The 17,843-nt window shown below is 40.3% G+C and overlaps 1 protein-coding gene across 1 annotated transcript in view; it reads left to right on the top strand.

Moving 5' to 3' along the window:
* The window catches only part of CELF2 (CUGBP Elav-like family member 2), a 744,392-nt gene that overhangs the window by 81,190 nt on the left and 645,359 nt on the right, over window positions 1-17,843 (top strand). The window lies entirely within an intron of this gene.

Raw genomic sequence — 17,843 nt, 5'->3', positions numbered from 1 at the left:
TTTGTCTGGCGAGCGCACGCGCCTTATAGTGAAAAACCTCTCAAAAAAATAAATAAATAAAATAAGATACTGGGAGGGATGGTCACTGCCTCCTTCAGGATGGAAGGGATTTGCTCTGAGTGACCTGCTACAAGTATCCAGCTGGACTCTGAGGAGTGGCACCATGTGGGGGCTCAGCATCCGCCCCTGTTGTTGGGAGGCTGGGTAATCAGCAGTAGAAAGATCTAGATCAGTCTTGGTGAAAAGGACCCCACACTGTTGGCATTTTGTTTAATATCCATCCAAGACACCATGGCCACTCTGTTCATGGGCCCAGGACATCAGCTCTGGGGTTACCTCCACTTCAGTTGTACTCCTCTGGACATTAGTAGGAGACACAAGACTCTGCATGCCTGGTGCTCACTCACCTGAGCCCATACATGTATGTCTTCCCCAGATCTTGTCCCTGATCAACCAACCAAAGCATTCCCCCTCTCAAGGGCCCATGTATATCTATATCTCGGATCACTTCTCTGTCAATACCAAAAGGAATGACAAACTGACTGAAGTTCTGCACAATAAGGGTGTTTCTGTTTCCCTGCATCACTTTTTTTAGTGTTTTGCTTTATTGGAATTGAAATGTAGAATTAATCCAGTTTGGGCTAGCACCATGTACCATGCCAACCTGTGAACTATAAATTAGTCCCTAACCATTCAGTTAATTATAAGTAACACTAATACCACCACTTCCCAAGATGTCTCTATCCCCACTTGATACCACATATGTGAGTTGATGGACAAATATCAGGACTTCAGAAATATAAGAATGGACCACCTGACCATGTAGCTAATCCTTGTCATCTGGATCATCTGATTCCACATCAAGAAGCCTGCAAAATGCCATCCTGAGAGTGTTTTCAAAGCCACTCTGATTAAGCTGTCTCAGCCTGCATCCCTCAGAAAGTAGAGCCTAGGATTTAAAAAATAATAATTAAATACATAAACTTATATGCTACTACTTAATTATAGAGTATATTCCAAGAGGAGCAGGATGAGAGAAGGAGGGAGCAGCGCAGAGCTAGAGAGGACCAGAGTGTGTTACTAAGCAGACTGCTTGTCATTCAGCCTTGTGGACTGCCCAGTGTCATGGGAATGTCTAACAAAGGGCCACGTGAATATCTTCTTTAATGGCAGTAAGAATCTTTTTGCCAGGACCCATGTTCAACTGATCAAAGATCTATCCAATGTGGCAGTCACTCCACAATATTCCTGGGTTGCATAGGTTTGAGCCCTCACAGGTGTCTCAGTGAATCTCACAGCTCAACCTTAAAAGTAAAGACCAAGGGGGGTGGAGCTAAGCAGTAACATGGTTGGGGCTCAAGTAAAAGTGCCAGCAGGTTGAAGCTCTATGAATCTCCTTAGAGTTTGTCCCTACAGTGGCTGCTAGGCAGGGACAATTAGCTCAAGTTCCTGGGACATGTGAGATCAAGAGGATCAAAAGAAGACACCTTTCTCTTCTTTTTCTTTTTTCTTTTTTTGAGAGTTTTTTTTTTTTTTCTATAGGGCACATGCACTCGCCAGAAAGACAGAGAGAGACAGAGAGAGATAGAAAGCAAGAAATCACCCCCCAGGGGGGACGGCCACACCGCAATCTCTTCTCCTCCATTCTCCTCTCGGGATCTTGGGCATGCACACACATGTGCCTGGAGTGAGTTTAAACCACTGGGTCTGGTACTCGAACCGCGGTCGACTACTTGGGAGTCCAGCGACATAGCCGTTAAGCTAACTGCTGCCCAAAAGAAGACACCTTTCTGATTTAGGCTCTGCCACTTCAGTTGTATCCCTTCTCCAGATTCTACTTTATTCTTCTTCATTTTTGTTTCCTACTAGAGTATGCATCCAACAAATATCTAACATTCACAGTGCTAGCAATGCACTCTCCCTCCGTCTTTCCCCTGCTCACTGAATATACGCTTTTCTAGAAACAAAATGATAAAGTAAGCAATGGGAATTTTAGCCTTTATCTCCCATCCAATTTTTTTCCATATTCTCTTCATCCTTTTGAAATTGTCTTCCCAAGACATCTGTCAGCTCAGTACAATAGATGAGCTTGACTTTGTGTTATAGAATAAAAGTATAACGGATGGAAGTGTGGTTCTTGCCCTGAAAAACTCATAGTCTATCAAGAGAGACCATATGCAAGAGGGGCATCTCTCTTAGTCTGAAGGACCAAGCAATATTTTTTGTGATTTTTTTTTTTAATTTGCTACAGGGTGCATGCTCACATAAGAGGGGAGGGAGAGGGAAAAGAGAAAATACCTCCTAGGAGGGATGGTCACACAGCAATCCCTTTTCTTGCATTTCTCCCTCCTTTCAGAATGACCTGCAGTCTATTGGGGTGGGGTCACTAGAAGAATGAGGTTACAGAGTGATTGTAGCTGTGTATTTCAGGCTGAAGGGAAGGAGTCCATGCCAGTGTGAATTTAGAGCCAACTAAGGAATATGAGCCAGAAGTGTGAATCTAGAGGGAACTTGTCTTAGGAATGAGGATGTGAAAGAGCTGACATAGTAGATCAGGGACATAACTTGGAGTATAAGGTGCAGATGATTCTTAACTGCACAGAACCCCTCACCTTCACACACCCTGCCCCAAGACCCCTTAGTGTCAGTCACTACAATTCCTCTTTTCTTCTTCATCAAGTTGTATTGTTCTATAGCTTATGCTTTTGAAATCCAGCTAAATGAATTCACCTAATCTGTTGACCTAATTCATGGTAAGACATTAATAGGAGATGAACGCTTAATATGTTGTCCATCACATAAAAACAGACTCCTGTGGTAAAAGACTTAAAATAGTAGTTCTTTTTGAGGGATGTTACAGTGATGAATACTAAGTTTGAATACTAAGCCTCCCCCGGCCTTCACTCCAAGAAATTCAGTAAGTCTGAGATGATCTCTTAGGCATCTGAATTTCTGCAAATACTTGCATTAAAAAGGCAGATCAATGAAAGAGAGATAGGAAGTAGGTGAACCTTCCCCCAGCTCCTTTAATCAGTAACTTCTATATGTAATTGACTATGGCAGCTACTGCCTTTATCTCTCCATGAAGCGTTTCTGTCCTCATCTTCTGGTTTGTACCCACTCCTGACCCACTTTGCGATAACCCTAGGCAACCTCCGTGCCTTTATCCTTGGGACACAGTGAGGCACATGACCTCAGCAGGGTCAAGCTAAGACTATAAGATTCAAAAATAGATTTGGAAGCCACAGTTCAGTAATATTGCCAATGTGGTTTAAATCTTAGGCCACTGGTGCCATGTTCCTAGATGTTCATAGGAGTCTGTTGACCAAATGAAGCTCGAGCACAGAGATAAGCAAAAACGATATGAACCTTTGTTCCTAATTGTTTCCTGACTTGCTCCCCTCAATCCTACACACAGCCAGAGTATTCCCAGTTATGGGAATCGACAATATTGATTTCAGTCACTTGCACCTGAAAAAGGGAAAAGGTCTAACTTGTAGAATGTATCTTACCAGAAGTATTATTCTATTCAAGAACAAAAACAACTGGAACTACATAAGAGTTTTCAAAGGTCTGTTTTTAATAAAGAGTTTGGAGAGTAGCTTCGCATAGTAGGGAATCTGAAAACTTACCTTAAAAATCTTAATTTTGCCACTATCTAGCTACGTGATTTTGGGTAAATTTTTGAGCTATCAAAATATGATTTTATCTATAAAATATAGTTAAGTGTGAGTCTACATTTTTTTTGAAAGTGAGCTTTAATTTTTTTAATATGTATGAATACTTATTTTAAATGTTTAAAATTATATGAAGATAATTTGATCTTGATTCAAATACTTCCTCTTTTCTCTTTTTGTAATTAATTAATTTGCTATGCAAACCTTGGCAATAAACACACCTTATACTTCAGCCTAGTCCCAGTCTGGATATTCACAAATTAGAGTCTGAATCAATGACTTTGGTATGTACCCAAGTGAACAGGTGGGCTTAGTGCTCTCACAGAGGGAACTGTGAGAAATCTCTATCCACAGCCAAAAACTGTAAACTCACCATTACTTCTTATTCCTCCTTAAGGCAGATCTATAGAGGAGAAGCTCTGGATTTCCCTTTAAATTGTCCCCATGAGATAATTAAACACAGATCCTTTATTTCCTAGGAAGACTCCCATATGGATAAAAAATGTGAAAGATCAAGGCAACATATGTGAAAATGTGTCAAGTCAAAAGAAAACTCACTTATTTGAACATCTTAAAAAATCAAGATAAAAAAAGAGAGAGAGAATGTGTGTGTCAAGGGAGTCATAAAAGTTAGCTCTAGGCCAGAGAAATGTTGTTTCTAATTTTTATACGGTAGAATAAAATTTAGTGCATGAAAACATGTCATTAAAATGTATACCTTTAACAATTTATTTTATCAAATTTGAGTGGGGAAAATAGCATAAGATAGTTAAACTGTCTGACATGCTGATTAAGCATTTATTCAGTAAACTGGATTAGCCACTTGGTGTTCAAATATGTAGGTTCTCTCTCTCTCTCTCCCTCTCTCTATTTTTGTTTGTTTTTTAAGTTTTGTTTTTATTTTTGTTTTGTTTTGTTTTTGCCATAGGGCACATGTCCTCACTGGAGAGAGACAGACAGAGGAGGAAAGTGAGAAATCATCCCCCAGGAGGGGTGGCCGCACTGCAGTCCCTCCCTTCTATTCTTCTCTTGAGATTTTGGACGTGCATGCACATACACCGCTATGATTTTCAAGTCACTGGGTCCAGGACTTGAACTGCAGTTGCCCATGTGAGAGTTCAGTGCCTTAACCACCACGCCACCTGCTAACCCCAGAACATCTTTTTAAACACAAATATGGTGTCAACTTCCTAGGACTTTGATATAAGGGAAGGAAAAGTAATACCCCACCTTTTATATTCACCCACTGCTTCAGACTGTTTAGGGGCTTGCTGTGTCATATACGCTTGGATAAGTCTCAAAAGATCCCATCACTTCAGGCATTGATGCACAGACAAATAAAGATATAAAAACTGGAAGTGAAACATGCTCCTGTAACTTTTCAAACCAAAGCACTTCAAATGAAAGCCTTTGGCTTCATTCTGTGGCTCAGGCTTCAACATTATTTGTGGTGGTTTGATTTAATTATGACGTTCAAAATTCCTATAGGCATTTATTATATGGAGATGAGCTTGTTCCTTTGATTTAAAGCTTAGCTTGTTGCATCAGGAAAAACAAGCCATTGGAAAAACCTGAGGCTTGCTGTTTGACAGGCCTGCTGAGCTCGGACTTGGTTTATCTGCCAACATCTGTTCCTTGACTTCAGTGGTTTTCCAACCCCGGCTGTATATGAGAATTTTCTGGGGGATGTTTCTAACACTGCTAATACTCTACACCAACCAAACTGCAGACTGTGGAGGTGATTTTTACAAAGCCCTTCTCCCCCCTCCATAGTTCTAGGACTCCTCAGTCCTTTGACTTTGACCTTTCCCCCAGGAATGTTCCTGCTTCATTTCCTGTCCCATAGACCCTCCTACCTATCTTCCCATCATTATCTTCCCAATGTCCACAACAAGACTAAAGCTCCAGTTCAGCTCCACATGTCCCGTGTTCCTACTCATGGGGAGAATTAGCCAGGATCGTTGTTTCTATAGTTTGTAGTCCTAGACCTAAATTAGGCCCTTAACACTGCATGACAACTTTGTAAAAGGATTTTCTGTACCTCAAGCTTCCACTTTCAGATCAGTCAAGAAACGTTTTGAATGTTTACCCAGCACTGTTGTTGGTGCTAGAAATGCAGTTTCAACAATGGGGTCCCTGACTTCAAGGAGCCTGCATCTATTAGAAGGAAACATATAGAAAACATAGACAAATCAGGACCAGCAGTTAGTGTAATGGCTATGTCGCTGGACTCCCATGTAGTTGACCACAGTTTGAATCTTGGACACGGTGGCTTAAACTCATGCCGGGCACATGTGCGTGTGTGCCCAAAATCCCAAGAGGAGAATGGAAGAGAAGGGATTGTGGCATGGCCATCCCCCCAGGGAGTGATTTCTTGCTTTCTGTCTCTCTGTCTCTCTCTGTCTTTCTGGTGAGTACACATGCCCTATAGCAAAAACCTCTCAAAAAAAAAAAAAAAAAGAAAAGAAAAGAAACAGACAAATGAATTGATGGATACATAAATGTGGAGAATGGATACACACTATGAAGAAGGTAAAAAGTGGTAGGAGTGTGACAAGTGGATTCAGGGCAGTGAGGATCTTTTCTCCTGATTGCTCAGGGAAGGTGTCTCAGGGAAAGTGATTTTTTTATTTGAAACCTGGACTGTGAAGAGATGGGCTTTGAAATACCTGGAGAAAGGAACAGCAAATGTGAAGGTCTGAAATAGGCATGAGCTTTGTATATGTGAGGAACAGAAAGGAGGCCCTTAAGGTTATAGGGGCCATACAGGCAGAAAACCAGGAGAAATGGTGTCAGATAGAGAGGCAAGAGACAGGTTCTGAGAACCTTCTAAGTTACTGTGGGGAGTTCTGATTCATTCTAAAAAATCAATAGAAGATGGCAAACTAACTATAAGTTTTTGGTTTTGTTTTCATTTTTTTAAGAGAGATGTTTGCTATAGGACACATGCACTTGCTAGAGAGACAGAGAGAAATAGAGACAGAAAGTGTCCCCCAGGGGGATAAACCATGCCGCAATCCCTTCTCCTCCATTCTCCTCTTGGGATCTTGGGCACGCACGCACATGTGCCCAGCATGAGTTTAAGCCACCGGGTCCAGGGCTCAAACTGTGGTGGACTAAATGGGAGTCCAGTGAGAAAACCATCTGCAGGTCCCTGAGTCCAGTGACAAAACCATTACGCCATCTGCAGGTCCCTTATTGTTTTGTTTTTTGTTTCTGTTTGTTTGTTTGTTTTAAGTTTACTTATTTATTATTTCATGAATGAGAGGGAGAGAGACAAGTATCCCCAATATGGTCTTGCCAGAGGATCTTCCCCTTCCACCCAGCCTCCCAGCCAACCAGGATCACAGGCACCCAAAAAGCAACTGAAATATTCAGGTTGACTCGGGATCTGAAACTGGGCCTACTGTGTGACTCCAGCAACTCTCAAAAGTGCCCTATTCTCTGTGGCAGAGTGGCAGGGCCCAATGAAGAATAGTAAGTATCTCATCTGCTCTTTGGCCAGATGCCATCTGGTTTTCCTGCCAGCACTCTTCCGACAATAACCTAGCAAGGGTCAACACATCCTTCTTGAGGCTAAGGCCACTACATTCTCCTTACTTCCCTCTATCCATATGACCAAGTTGTCTACTTCCTTTTTCTTAAAGTTTTCTCTTTCCTTGAGTTCCATATCTGTTTCTTTTCATTTTAATTCATTTACCCATTTCCCGATTCCTTAGTCTCTTTTGTGGGCATCCCTTCTCTGTTTACTTTTAGTAGTTGGTATTCCTCAGTATTGACTTCTTTAGATGCCAGTCAGAACAGGAAAATCTCTCCTATTCCAGATTTCATATACATCTCCACACTAGTGATCCCCATGTTGTAACTTCAGCCCAGATCTCTTTCACAAGCCCTGGGCGTGTATACACAGCTTGCCCCTGTGGATGTTCCCAGGTAGTACAAATCCAGCATGTCCCAAACCGAATTCATAATCATCCCTCCAAAGTAGTCCTTCTGTGCTTCTAGTCTTAAAAATTACCACCACATCTAACAAGTTGCCCGAGCTAGAATCCTAGATAACATACCTCTTTCCTCTCGCTCCTTCTTTCTCAACATCAGATCACTCGGTTTGGTCTGATTCTTCCAGTGTAGCCTCTTTCTGTCCACCCTAGGCTCTTCACCTCCCGTAACTGCCTCGATTCAGATCCCCTCTTATCTCTTGCCTACATCAATGCTATATTTACTAATTTAAGAACTTATGGGTAGTGTGAATTTGGCCAAATATGAGTCACTCCTTTGTCATTTGTCTTTATTGTAGAGGTTTTTGCCTTAGGGTGTGTGCACTCACTGGAGAGAGAGAAAGAGACAGAGGGAAAGTGAGAAGTCACCCCCTGAACGGGAGCCAGCAGTTAGCGTAATGGCTATGTCGCTGAACTCTCACGTAGTTGACCGCGGTTCACATCCTGGATCCGGTGGCTTAAAACTCACGCCAGGCGCGTGTGCGTGCATGCCCAAGATCCCGAGAGGAGAATGGAGGAGAAGGGATTGCGGCGTGACCATCCCCTCTGGGGGGTGATTTCTCGCTTTCTGTCTCTATGTCTCTCTCTGTCTGGCGAGCGCACGCGCCCTATAGAGAAAACCTCTCAAAAAAAAAAAAAGTCACCCCCTGGAGAGATGGCCTTGCCACAGTCCTTTCTCCTCCGTTCTCCTCCCAGAATCTTGGGCATGTACATACATGAGCTTGCCGTAATTTTCAGGCCACCAATCTGGGACTAGAACCACAGTTAGTCATGTGGAAGTCCAGCTACTTAACTGTTACACCATCTCCAAATCCTATCCTTGGTCTTCTTCCATCTTTCTACAATGTATCATCACTCCATGATTTCTGTTTATATAATGGATTACAGTTCACAAACTATGTTCGTTTGATGCTTCTTACAGTAGATTATCTCTAAGTTAACAGGATAGGTTGAAAATTTAGAAGCCAGAAATTTCAAGCTAGTTTTGTTCTTTGTCTGCCATAGTCTTTTCTACACAGTTAAGCAACTGCAACATTTGAGTAGTTTGGAGTGAGGACTGAAACTGAGGGACATGCACTCTGCAAATGTAAAATCCCGACTCAAACCAGGTACTAATTTGAGAAGCTACAGATTCCTTTATTCTAGGGTCTCTCTCATTCTATGTTTCTTAAACTTCCTTGTTATCCTTCCTTCTTGTTCTGTGATTTGCTCTTTTTTTTCCTCTTTCTTTTTTCCTTTCCCTCAGCCCTGCCTGCCCCCCTCACTTTGTGTGAAAGGAAGTTACTGTTATCAAGCATCAATCCCCCCTCTGCTGGTGGCAAACCAAATAATTGTGAACAGTTCCCTCGAAGGTTCTCATACTTCCATCGTCATCAAATTCATCTAAGGAGATTTTTTGTAAGCAGATGCTCATGGCCTCATCTCAAGAGATTTGAATTCAAATATTCTGGGATGAGGCCCAGACACAGGTATTTTTAAAACATTTCCCCAAGAAATTCTAAAGTGCAATTTGTATTCAGCATCACTGATCTAAATTCTCCTTCCATACCTTAATTTCTTTTTCCACAAAATAGACTCAATGTCCTGAAAGCTATTTAAGAAAACTAAATTTTTTATGGCCTGATTTCTCTCCCAAAACCCATATATGGGCATTACTGTGGAACGGTTTGGTCTGGCCTGGGAGTTAAAGGTATTCAAGGGGAGAGTTTCAGGAAACATGGGAAGGGAGTGAGAAAGGAGTGGATTTAAAAAACCTTTCTGTCCAACCTTAGTTCTGGTATTTCTGATAGTAGAGGGTTATGTGGTTTGGTTTTGTTCTTACTCAGAGGAGAGAACTACTCCACATTTCCTTTGAGAAAAGTACATTCTCAATCATATACGAGGAGTCTTTAGAAAGTTCATGAAAAATGTATATTATGAAAAAATAAATTGCACAAAACCAAACTCATACTTTAATCCCATTTTTCCATAAACTTTTAATAAGCCCACATATGTGGACATCTGATATGATCTGAATACTCTGATGCTTTTTATTTAGTTACTTATTTTAGATTTTTGCTATAGGGCATGTGTGCTTGCCAGAGAGACAGATAGAGAGAGACAAGAAAAGGGAGAAATGACCCCCCAGAGAGGGTGGCCACATCACAGTCCCCTCTCCTCCATTCTTGTTTCAGTATTTCGTACTCACATTCCAAGTGCCTTGCATGATTTTTAAGCTGCTGGGTCAAGGACTCGAACCACAGAATTAGCAATGTGGGATCCAGTACCTTATCCACTGCACCATCTGTTGGCCCTGGTTATTTTGTTTTAATATAAAGTCTAAGCCAAATGACCATTGGGTGGAGTTTCCCAGTCTCATCCAAATTCTGTGCATACGAATAGCTGCCAAAACTAAGAATCAGTGTTTCCCAGGGGCACTTATCTTGGGCATGATTCAGGAGAGCCTAGATATCCATGCTTCTTCTATTGCCAGATTAGCTGTACGTCTTGGTGAACTCTGGTGTTCTCTTCCCATTCTTATCCAAGGCAGTGGTTTGGTAACAGGGAGAAACATCTCTGAAACCGAGGTGCTCTTTGAGCTCTGGGGTTTGCTATTTGTAAGGATGTATACATGACACCATTCTTCAAACTCCAGAAACAGGTTCACACTGCACTAATTAGTCAAGACATCAATGGGTGGTAAGTCAGGCTTACTACAGGCTTTAGTAACTACTGCACTTGGGGCTCAGCAGGTTTCAAAAATCAACATTCCTTGCTGATAAAACATTCTATTCTTCTTGGATCATCACAGAAAAACTATGAAAGCAAATAACTCCGCAAAGAAAGTGCTTCGTGAAAATGAAATGCCGTATCTCAAAAAAGGCAGGTTTTGGTATCTGTATTATTTGGGTTCTCCAGAGAAACAGAAACCATTTGTGTGTATGTATTTTTTTTCTCTCATGTGTATGTGTGAGTAGTGTGTGTGTGCGTGCGTGTGCGTGTGTGTGCATAGATATAGATATAGGAAGAGATTGATAATGAGACATTGGTTTACATATGCTTAACTGAGAAGTTCCAACATCTACCATCTATAAGCTGGAGCACCAGGAAGACTGTTAGTGTAAACCAGTGTATGTCCAAAACCTAATCTAATAGTACGGGTCCTTATAAAAGAAGGAAATTTGGGCACAGAGACCAGTACAGGTACAGGTATGTACTGAGAGAAGACAATGTGAAGACACACGAAGAAGACGGCCTTTTACAAGGCTACTAGAAGCTAGGAGAGAGTCATGGATTATCCCTCACAGTCCTGAAAAGGAACTGATCCTACTGACACTTTAATCTCAAACTTCTAGCCTCCAAAACTATTGGACAGTAAGTACCTATTTTTAAAGTATTGTATTAGGGCTACCCCAGGAAACTAGTACAGTATTATTCCCAGAAGACTTCCATGTCCTGCGGTTGAAGTTCTAAGCAACAGTCTTTTCAGTCTCCAGCAGAGCTAGTCTCAAGCAACTTAAGAACTGGAGCCACGATCTCAAACTTACTGCCTTTTGGACAATGTTTCCACAGATTAGAAGGTTTTAAATATTTAGCTAAATACTCTTTAGTTCATCTCTCTTGTATTAAGGACTGATAGAGTGTGGGCTCTTTCCATTCTCTTCCACCTACTGCCATATTCATATAGGTGGGTATGGATCCAGATCCATGAGTACCTATACCTGAACATGCTTAATGATAATCAAAAACACTACAATTGAAAGTGCTTAATTATATACTTTGAAGTTCTTCACATCAAATTCACTGTATTTGCATTTTGGAATCATTATGAAGGCTTCATGTCTAATGGAAAATGAAGATTTGTAAAACTTCCATATACACTTGGGTTAAGTTTGAGTAACAGCCAGCCCTCATCTTGTCTCTTCATGGTAGTCAGTTAAGAAATCCAGGTAGGGCAGGGACCAGCAGTTGGCATAATGGCTATGTCACTGGACTCCCATGTAGTCGACCAGGGTTCGAGTCCCGGACCCAGTGGCTTAAACTTATGCCAGGCGTGTGTGCATGTGTGCCCAAGATCCCAAGAGGAGAATGGAAAAGGGATTGCAGTATGGCCATCCCCCCTGGGGGGTGATTTCTTGCTTTCTGTCTCTGTCTCTCTCTGTCTTTCTGGTGAGTGCACACACACTATAGCAAAAAACATCTCCCAAAAAAAAAGGAAAGAAAGAAATCCATGTAGGGCAGTGGTGAGTCCACCCCGCACATTAGCATCAACTGAAAATTTCAAAGATTACTGATACTCTGGTGCTACAGAGATTCTATTTCAAGTTAAACTGCAGGGTGTCCTAGATTTTGTGATTTAAAAGCTACCAGCTAAGACAAAACTACCATACAATCCAGCAATTCCACCACCAGAAGTATATCCTAAAGATAGGAAATTATTATGTCAGAGAGATACCTGCACTCCCATGTTTATATTACTCTCAGTAGGCAAGATGAAGTCAACCTAAATGTCAGTCCATGGATGAATGCATAACAGAAATGTAGTATAAATACACAATAAAATGGTATTCAGTCTTTAAAAAGAAGGAAATCTTGTCACAGGCAATAACATGGGTAAACCAAGAGGATATTATGCTCAGTGAAAGAACCCAAGCATAGAAGAACAAATACTGTATGACCCCACTTATATGTGCAATCTGAAAAAGGCTATCTCATGCAAGCAAAGAGTGAAATGATGGCTACTAGATGATTAGGGGTTGGCGAAGGGGGCTGGGGAACACTGGTCAAAGGATGAGACAGAAGAAATCAATCCAAGAGCTTAATTGTACAACATGGTGACTATAATTAATAACAACGTATTGTATTCTTGAAAATTCCCAAGAGAATAGATTTTAAGTGTTTTTGCCACAGAATATTAAGAAGCATGTGAGTTAATAGATACGTGCTTTAATTCGCCATTCCACAGTGTATATCAAAACATTGGGAACCAGCAGTTAGCGTAATGGCTACATCACTGGACTCCCACGTAGTCGACCGCGGTTCGCGTCCCGGACCTGGTGGCTTAGAACTCACGCCAGGCGCGTGTGCGTGCGTGCCCAAGATCCCGAGAGGAGAACGGGGAAGAAGGGATTGCAGCATGGCCATCCCCTCAGGGGGTGATTTCTCGCTTTCTGTCTTTATGTCTTGCTCTGTCTGTCTGGTGAGCGCATGCGCCCTATAGCGAAAACCTCTCCAAAAAAAATAAAATAATAAAAAAAAATCAGGTTGCATGCCATATATATATGTGTGTGTGTGATATATATGTGTATATATATATATATATACACACATATGTATATATACACACACAATTTTTGTCAATTAGAAAATAATATATTAAAAAAATCTTTTACAAGTGGAAACTCCAAATTTGGGAGAAAATTGATAAAATTAAGAAAAAGCTTCTAGTTAAGACTGAAACCACTGGTAGGCTCTGGAGTTGCTCACACATGAGCTAGAATTGCTGCTCCACAGTCTAATGACAGAATTACCTTTGATATGCTTCCATTTCTTCATTTGTGAAATAAAGATAATAATAACACATGCTGCATAATGTTTAGGTGAGCATAAAACCAGGTAATGCATCTAAAATGTATGGCCCTTATTAAGTATTATCACAAATAAAACTTTCCTTTAGACTGTCTCCATCTAGAGTGTTGGCCATGAGTATTTAGAGTCAGCAATAAAAATAACCCTAAGCTACCACACCAGGAAGGCATGTAGTTGGCCAATCATAATTTAGATTTGTTTGATCAGAAGTCTTCAAGCACTCTTTGTGATTCAACTGAAAAACAATTTCTATAAAAGGTTCATTATTGGGACCAGCAGTTAGCGTAACGGCTATGTCACTGGACTCCCACGTAGTCAACTGCAGTTCGAGGCCCGGACCCAGTGGCTTAAACTCACGCCGGGCGCATGTGCGTGCGTGTCCAAGATCCCAAGAGGAGAATGGAGGAGAAGGGATTGCAGTGTGGACATCCCTGCTGGGGGGTGATTTCTCGCTTTCTATCTCTCTGTCTCTCTCTGTCTGGCGAGCGCACGCGCCCTATAGCAAAAACCTCTCCAAAAAAAAAAAAAAAGGTTAATTATTTTACAAGGAAGTTATAGAGCAGAAACTCTTCAGAAATGTCTATATTTCTTAATCTGCTATTAGAAGTTTTCTATACTCTGTGATCCAACTACAAGGGTAGAAATCAAGTTCACAGGAAATAAACGACCTCACCCTATTTGCAGGAGGTCACAGGGAAGTACAGAGGAGTAGAGAAATTCATTTCCACACTAATCAGGTGATCTGCAATCTCACTCAAGAGGTGCTACAAGAATGAGAAGTCTTCTATAATTAAACAAAGTGAAAATCATAAACATAGTCAACTTAACCACTGCCCCATCCCTCTACAGGAAATATTTTCCTTCTGGTCTTCTAGATCTTTTTTCTGCCTGTAAGGACTATGGCATTAAAGCACATGCAGACAGTCACACAAGGAAAAGCTACAGAGCAACTGGTCATATCCCTATTTTCATAGTGAACTCATCATCTCAGAAACTTTTTTCAAATTTTGAAGTGAATGACTTGAGTTACCTACTTTGTAGAGAGAATGCATGGACGAATTGAGACAAGAATTATGTAGTTGTGTTATAAAATTAATATGTGTTAAATATTCAGCTATAAAAAGTTCTTCCCTTGCATTTGTAATTATAAACTGACATACTCATTTAAACACTGTCAACAAGAATCAAAAATCTCACTTTTTAATGCTTCAGTGGGAAGAAAGCCCTTAAGGTTTGATATCACACATTGAAAAAAGAAAACACTTCTCATTTAAAAGGTTATATCAAGCCTTTCTTGAAAAATTAATTATAATGTTTCCCGGTCCAGTAATATCAGCTGAAGAGCTAGGATGCTGTTGTTTTATGTCATTATTATTTGATTTTTTTGTTTTCTCTTTTTATTTAATACTTTTAAAAATAGATCATTTTTATAGCTAAAGAAAGAAATTAGAAAAGAATGGCTGGTTAAAAATGAAATTGAGATTTTTTTTCTCTCTGTTTTCCCAATTTTTATAAAATATAAGTTTTGTGAATAGAGAAATGGTCAAATGAGCTTATTTTGCATAAAGCCTCACCCTTTAAACCTACGTCGGCCATAGGAGGAGCTATGCGAAGATTACTGTGCACGTGCAACTGAGATCTATAATTTATTTTGAGGATTGCAAGAAGCATTCTTTATCATTTTCACCAATTATTTTGTCTTTTCCTTGATCGGCTGAGCCTGTTACATTCTTTTTTAATAAAGAATTATTTTATTTTATTTACTTATTTTAAATTTGCTATAGGGCATGTGTGCTCACCAGAGACAAACAGAGAGGAAAAGTGAGAACGCAAGCCGCCAAGTCAGGGACTTGAACTGCTGTCAGTCATGTGGGAGTCCAGTGCCTTAATCACCATACTACCTGCTAGTTCCAAGCCTATGATATTCTTTGTTCCCAGGTTGAGTACTGTACTATTTCACTACATTCCTTTTCCTTTTTTAATTTCTTTTTTTGTAAAGTGACTCTCCAGAGAAGCATGTGTCTGAGAAGTGGCACAGGCATGCTAGCTTAAACCTTAGAGCTTTCTTTCTGTTTCAAAAGCCATGCCTGTCAAAAGAATTATGGGATGTCCTAATATTTCATATAGTAAAAGGCACTTTGGACAGTGAACTGCCAAAACTGGGTCATCAGTGGACTCTACCACTAGATTAGAAAATTGTTTAACATCACGTAGCTATAATTAAGGAAGATAGGTATGACTTAAAGGAGGAAAGAAAAATGCAGTGGAAATTAGACTAAAAAATGATGAGGATAAGCCATAAGAAAGTAAAAAAATGAGACAATATTTTGCATTCTTAATTTAAAAAAAATTTCTGACACTTTGGAAGTAATAATTTCATAAATAATAGCATGATCTATAAGAACGTCCATGTGTGGATATATGTAAAAACGTAGTCAGAGACAAACTTCAGGGCAGGACTATTCTTTTTTTTGAACTACCCAGTATCTCCTAAAGTGATTACTAAGTAGGGAAAACAGCATGAGAGTAGGTTTCAGTTTTCTGAATAAAAGAAGAGATAAGGCTTACCAAACAGAAAAGGTGGAAAGAAAATAAACCATTAAAATGATGCTTGTAACTGCATCCTGTTGTATATTTCTTCTTTTCCCCTTAAGTTTATAAAGAAAAACAGCAAGAGAGAAAGATAAGCCCCCCCAACAGTGTCTCATGCCATGATCCCCGCCAGCCTTCCCAGACCACCAGGATTATGGGTGCCTGCACCTGACTTGTGCAGACGAATTGGGGAAATGAACCAGAGATCTTCCATATGAGTTCAGCATTACTTGAGCAGCGTGTTATCACTATACCACTGAGCTAGCCCTGTAGCTTTTCTAGTCTTTTTTCTATTCTTGTGCATAAGTGAGAATGTTAGAAGTCAAGTTGGTACTTGAAGCCCCCAATATCTTTTGTTTGGTTATACATATACATATACATGTATGTACGTATGTATGTACTTACATGTGTACCTTAGAGTCTTCAAAAAGTGCATGGACATAATGCACACACACACACACACACACACACCCCTAAAATCTCAAGTTACTACAAATTAAAATTCACATTTAAAGCTACATTTCTGTCATCCCTGAATAAATTACAAAATCTAGTCATGCTTGGGTTTTAGCCTGTTCTAAAAAGAATAACTTTGGGCTGGGGGGAGCTGCTGTCTTTAGAGAGCTTCTCTCCCAATAAGCAATAGTCACCCCTTTGGTTACTGTTCCTTGATACTGGGCTTTCTTACCAATGATTACACTTACTGACACTGGAGACATATTTTTCTGTGCCTGGTTTTCAGTAAGAGTAGGGAGAGTCACTGAGTTACATGGTGATTAAGGCACTGGACTCTCACATGGCCAAACATAGTTTGACTCCCGGACCCAGTGACTTCAAAGTCACTCCAGGCATGTGTGTGCGCAGGTCCAAAATTCCAAGAGGAGAATGGAGGAGAAGAGATCACAGTGTGGCCATCCCCTCTGGGATGTGATTTCTCACTTTCCCTCTGTTTCTGGTGAGCATATGCACCCTATGGCAAATCCTATATATATACTATATATATACTATATATATATACTATATATATATATATAGGGAGAAAAGATCATTGTAAAAGACAAAGCTAGATCAAGAAGGTTGAATGTTTTCAGAAAAATAAGAGAAAGGAAGACTGATGCATTTTACTAATCAGCTTTCCTGTCAGCTTTTTCTCTGTGGTATTTCTCTGTGGGCTGTGGGCAATTGAGTTTGAAATCCTGGTAATAGTACAACACAGTTTTTTATTAAATATAATAATTGCACATAGTTGTGGGGCACGATGTGGTTCTTCAGTACCGGAATACAGTGTGTGATGATTAAATCAAGGTAATTAGTACACCCATCATCTCTACCATTTGTTATTTCTTTGTGTAAGCGACAGTCGTTATCTTCTTTTTATAGCTGCTCTGAGATATGCATTTGTTAACCACACTCTCGCTACTGTATCTTCAGTATTTTATAACACCAGCCATTATTCCTCTTATCTTTCCGTAATTTTGTTTCCATTAATCGGCATCCCTCTCCTGCCCATCCCATCCCTCCCAGCCTCTAGCAGTTATTCATCTTTTACTTCAATGAGGTCATTTTTAAAATTTCTAAATATGTTGGAGAACATGGGGTAGAAATATAAAATATTGATATCACATTCTATATGCCTTTTTTTTTTTTTTTGTCAAGAGGGCATGTGTACTCACCAGAGAGAGGCAGCCAGAGAGAGAAAGAGCACCAATCATAGGGGGTGGTCACACTGCAATCCCTTCTCCATCTCATCTTCCTTTCAGGTGCACATATACCTGGCTTGTTGCTCAAGCCTATCAGATCCAGGACTCAAGCTTCATGATCAGCCATGTGGGATCCAACCACCTTAACCACCACACCATGGAGCAAGCCCCCTATATAACATTTTATGCCCTGCTGTTATCAATTATTTCGAAAGTCTTTCAAAGTTATTCCACCAAAACATTTTGAATAGCTTTACAATAGCCTGTCTTATAGCTTTAACATTGTATGCATATGAATATTTAATACA

The sequence above is a fragment of the Tupaia chinensis genome, unplaced genomic scaffold (genome assembly GCF_000334495.1).
Source record: "Tupaia chinensis unplaced genomic scaffold, TupChi_1.0 Scaffold000275_1, whole genome shotgun sequence".
Lineage (NCBI taxonomy): Eukaryota > Metazoa > Chordata > Mammalia > Scandentia > Tupaiidae > Tupaia > Tupaia belangeri.
This window is presented reverse-complemented; position numbering and strand designations above follow the sequence as displayed.